This window comes from Pinus tabuliformis, chromosome 6 (genome assembly GCF_031772625.1).
Source record: "Pinus tabuliformis cultivar Carrire ecotype Pingquan chromosome 6, CPIR1, whole genome shotgun sequence".
Taxonomy (NCBI): domain Eukaryota; kingdom Viridiplantae; phylum Streptophyta; class Pinopsida; order Pinales; family Pinaceae; genus Pinus; species Pinus tabuliformis.
Window position 1 is genome coordinate 369,711,187 of NC_142292.1, and position 6,000 is coordinate 369,717,186.

The window sequence follows — 6,000 nt, forward strand, 5'->3', positions numbered from 1 at the left end:
TTCCAATTATCATTTGTTATGTCCATTTTTCAGGTTTAAAAGGCCCCTTTTGTATTACTATGCCAACTTTGAACTCAAGCATGAGTCCGAGTATTTAGCTATTGTTAACAGTGGGCTCCTCTGGGTCATCACTCTCAATTAGGCTTACTAGCCATGGGTTCATTAAATGAGCATGTTCATGGGCTATGATGCAATCTCAGTTGAGGCGATTTGGTGGACAACTTACAATACTCCCTTCTATAGATTTCTACTACATTTTCTCTTTCATAGAAAAGTTTATCCCTGCATTTTCCCTCAATATATGTGGCATTTGCTTAGCTAATTGGTAGAGTTGGGATTCTACCAGCTCTTGTGTCTTCCTTATTTGTCCTTCTCTTCTTGTTCTCTCTCGTTTTGAGGATTTTATTCATTTTAATGGAAGTTTCCTAATTTCTCTTTGGATGGGTTACTCTCCTAGTTATCAAGCTTTTTTGTCTCTATGTCCTAGGTGTTTGTTCTCTCTTAAACCCTTGGTTTTTCTCTCCAAGTCTTTGGTACCCTTATTTCTCTCCCTTATGCATCATAAATTTAGCTCCCTCCCATGTGTTTCTCTTTTCTTTATATCATCTCGACTTCATTTTTTACTATTTCACTATGCCTATACTAGGGCATTAGGGAGGCCATGGGGGAAGATGAAACAACCCTCACTCCTTTAGCTTCAAAGTGTATAAAACTCAAGAATTTGAAAGAAAGACAAGATTGGAAATTATTTTTATTATTAATGTAGATGTGGAAGCTGAAGTTGGAGGTTAGGTCCAAATATTTTGGGTACCAAAATCATAAATACGAGATATATGTAGAACACTAGCATTTGCTGGAAACTGAAGACGATCATGGGGACAATTTTGATGGAGCACTTAGAGACACAACAAGAAATCCTATAATGTATAAATGAACTTAAAGGCAAACGAAGAATCTCAATGATAGAATATCAACTATGGAAAAGAAGTTGGCTGATTTGGAGTTCTAAACTTCAAATGAAGAGGAGGTTTATCCTGAACAATACAGGTTGACTCAGTGTCCAAGTAAATGGTTTGTCACTTGATTTTTGTGTTTTTTCATATCAACATCAAGGTTGCAAGTTTAGCTATGAACATTAATTTCTCTCTTAACAACATGAAAAATAAATTAAAACTATATTATCTAGTCAATTTGTTTTCAAGTTCAAATAGTTTGTCATGTCAAAAACTCTCTTGCTATTTTACTAGTATTACTTCTCTAGTGGCAGACTAGTAGAACAATCCAATTTTATATATTTAGCAATACCTCAATAACATAAATCCTACTTTCTTAACTAAAAATATTAAACATACAATTAATTAATTAATGAAAAAGTTCTAAATGTAAAATATAACAATGCAAAATTTTTAACAAATATACACTTCAAACAATAAACTATGACCATCACTCTTAATTCAATTCTAACTATTATCTAAAGAATGAATAACAACAACCATAATAATGTATCTACATGGTGAAGAAATACAAAAATTAAAAGAACGAAGTATGTACCTTACTTTTCCTAATTCAAATTTGAAAATTTCAAAGAAAACATATAATTTAACAATTACGTTCACTTATTCCCAGTCAAGGTGACGAATCACAAGATTGACATGGTCATCGGACGACTAACTGTGGGTGTGGGCCCTGGTCACCTCCAAAGTGGCCCACCTACGTATAACATTAATATGATGTCGTGAATCTATAATATGTCACCCTACATTGCACTTAACATTACCTGTGATTATGTTGTGGAGGTATCCAGAACCGACATGCAAATATCCATATCCCTTCTCCTCTACATGATTGTCATTCATGTTTTGAAAAATGTTCTTTGGTTGTTTCCAGGATTACCATGATTTTAGGATGCAAATTCTCCCTGTTTAGGTTGGTGCCTGGGAGTCATTAGGGGAATTTTGAGATAAAAAATGGGTCTCAAAACAAAAGGTGTACTAACAAAATTAACCTTAAAATGACCAATAGGATTCAAGATGATGATGTCATCCCCCGGGGAGAATATTTTAGAGGGAAAATAAGAAAATTACTTTTTTTAATTGTATTTTCGGCGTATGTCCTTAGAGGTTTACTCGTTCAAGTGTAGACACCTATTGGATGTGGAATTAAATTCCACATCCAACAAGTACCCACTCTGCATACTTTTGAGTAGACCCACATCTAAAAAAAATTGAAAATACATGAAAAGTGCATATTAAATACATTTTTTCATGTATTTTCATTTTTTTCGATGTGGTTCTTCTCAAAAGTATGCAAAGTGGGTACTCATTGAATGTGAAATTTTATTATACATCCAACGGGTGTCTACACTTTAAATTTTAGTGAACCTATGAGGAGATCAACTGAAAATACAATAAAAAAGTAGTTTCCTTTATTTTACTTTAAAAATTCATAACTCTTATTTTATTATTTTCCTTAGGAGGCCCATTTTAGACCTTGAAATTTCCCTAATTCTCCTTTGAGTCTTCCTCTCGCCTTCATCCACACTAGAATTTAGGGAGGAACACCCTGCCATGTTCTTTGGTTTGGATTTTGCTTCCCTATAATGGTTCACCTCTTCTTTGGCATGTATTTTCTTCAAGAATCATTATTTAAATGCTTCTACCCTACTCGTCTTTTCCTTTGTTTGGCTGTGACAACTCACCATTGAGCATGATGTTAGAGTGACGAAGGAGGGCGAGGTAATGTTGGTGGTTCCATGGCTCATTTTAGGGATGAAGCTTTAACATTCCATTATCAGACCCCTAGTTCCTCAAAAATCCAAGCAGAGATTCATGTTGTCGACAAGGATGTCTGGTAAGAAAGACAAAGAATCGCGGACTTAGAACTAATGGACAATATTTCAACATGGATCCTTTACATGGGAAATCCCAGATGTTTCCAAAATCATTATTTGTACACGGTCAATTTGTATTGGCATGTCGCTATCTTCTTGGGAAAGGTTCTAGTTGAGAGGCAAGTGTCTAGGAACAATATGCTTCATAAGTTGGTTCACCTAAAGGAGTTATTGATGGACATCGAGGGAAAAATAGGGTGCCTCGAATTGGGCTCACCTCCACGCCCAATAATGTTTCGCCCGTGCAAACATATAGATCATGCTATTGACCTAGACACTTCATTGTCTTTATGATTTTCAAGTTCCTTTGATAGTTTAGTTATGATGCTTAATATTTATATTTTTACAGTCACAACAATCGCTATAATTTTTGTTGGTTTTTCCTTGATATGGCACAACTTCTCTCTTTTTGATATAACATTGTTATACTCTACTCAAGTTTTTAGACTTATAGTTGGTTTCCCCACTTATGGGATAACTTCCATATGTTTTTGTTTAATGTCGTTATCTTTGAGACTGCTCTAGATATTGATAGCCAAACAATTATTATGTATTTGGTCTGGTTTCCTTAATGGCAAGCCAGAGTTGAATAACCTCTTGAGGACTTTAAACTTTTTATGCTATAACAATGAAGACTTAATTTGCAAAAAAAAAAAAAACTTTCATTGATATTATAAAATATGTTCAATAGAATCAAAATACTATGATGCACGTTTAAAACATTTAAACTTAAATGTGACCTTTGTGCTTGAATGTATAATTTTAATATTGCTTTGATTCCATGCATGTTTTCAATCTAAACTAAATAATTCATGCATCCACATAAGTTCATTTAGGATTATACTTATCTAATTGTTGAAGGTATCCAAAATTTTATTAGTCCGTATGAAAGGTCACAATATTATAGTGATAGATTGATCATTGACCAAATATTAGTTTTATCCTTGATTCTTAATTATTTTCAATTTTCAAAGATTAAGATAGGAAAATCTAGAAAATATTTTCTACAAAAATTAAAATAAATCGAAAACATTGTTTCTTTGAATCCCATTGGACTTCAATGTTGAAGTATTATTTCCACTCAAATGTCATGCATTAATACGTGCATTAATATTTTTTCTTGACTGCATTCATACCCTTGCTTCAATGCATCAAGTGTGAAATTTTTACTACCCATAAAGTGTTATTAACCTAGTTAATTATTCCAATTACTTGTACACAACAAATTAATTTATCAATTGAAAGTAACGAATAAAAACATAAATAGCATCATTCACCAAATAAAATTTGTTGCGGAATACACGAGAAACCAGTCACACAAATGACACAAATATTTTCGGACAAATATCCCTGGAAAAACCTCAATGTAGTGAAAACCAATCTTTAGTCTAAGGGTTTTATTATTATCTTCAACAAATATGCTATTGAGAAAATACATAAAATGCTCTAGAAAAAATCCAACAAAATTATCTTCAGTGCTGCTCATAAAATCCAACTAGGAAAACCCCATGGCTTCCATTCTGCAGTCGCATTTCCTTTTTGACAACCTACACAACCTCCCAAAAAATTCACACTACTTCCTAACTAACTCACACAATCTCCCAAAAAACTTGCACTGCCTCTAGAAAACTCGCAAGGCCTTTGGAAACTCATTTAGGCAACTCACACTACCTCCAACAACCTGCAGTGGCTAATCTAGAAATTCACACTACCTCCGGGAAATTTGCATTACCTCCGGAAAATAACTTATCTTTCGAGTCTGCAGATAATACATTGGCTAGAAAAACTCCCCCTAAAACTCAGCGGATGGAAGTCTTCTCAAATGAAGAATAAACCTTGCATTTTTTTTTTCTCAATTACTGTTGTTGAAACCCTATTGGCATCTTACTAAAAACTCACCCAACTCAACTCACTTGATGTGTGTCCAAAGTTTTCCATCGACTACCCTTTATAATCTCTTATTCACAAATGAACGACCAAGATTATAAGTTAATCGATGGTTAAGATCAACTTAGAAACTTTCTTGAAGCTTATAGAGGTAAATCGATCTTATCTCAACTAATGTCAATTAATTAACCACTTTCCATAAGTTTTAACTTAGGAAATATTTAAAAAATCACTAATTGAATTAATTAAGGCATTTGTCTTAGGTGAGACTTAGGAAAAATTACATAGGCTTGGAGATAATCATTTCCTCTGTGTTCTTAGCCTCAATGACACCTCTCAAGGCTAGAACACCTATCCAAGCTACAATATTTAACACTCCCTCTTATTGAGGAAGGGGTTCTCCACAACACCCAACTTGTCCCTAAAGAAAACAAACTTTCTTTTATTTAAGGCTTTCATTAGAATATTTGTCACCTGTTGATTTGTAGGCACATATTGTAGCTGAATTGATCCACGTTGTACAATTCCATAATGAAATGATATTGTAAGTCAATGTGTTTCAATCGATCATGGAATATTGGATTCTCATATAGCTTAACACAAATCTGATTATCATAGTGAATGATGGTCGGCTCTATCTTCTGACCAAACAATGCCCCTAGCAACTTATGAAATCATATGGCCTGACATCCTGCCATGCTCACTACCATGTACTTTGCTTCTATAGAGCTTAATGCAATAGAATTTTGCTTCTTGTTGTACCAAGAGACAACCCCTAATACCATGTTGAAGCAGCACCTTGGAGTTCTTTTTTGGTCCATTGAATTACCTGCCAAGTCTGCATTAGTGTAGCCACTAAACCGGATACCATCACTTTGAGTATATTTCAACTCGTACTCAATTGTACCTTGTAGATATCATAGCACAAGCTTTACCACTTTCCAATGCATTCTCTTTGGTTCCACCATGATTTGACTAAAAGTGTTGAATGAAAAGCAAATATTCGACCTTGTGTTGACCAAATAGATGAGAGAACCAATAAGTTGTCTATATAAGGTGGTGTCCACTACCTCTTTCTTCAATGCATCAATCTTCGTATAATTGGTTAATATAGGTGTAGATGTGGGTCTACAATGTAACATCCTAAATTTCTTCAAGATCTCCAAAGCATATATCCCTTGACCAAGGAAGATTTCTACATCTGTCTGCCATGCCTCGAGTCT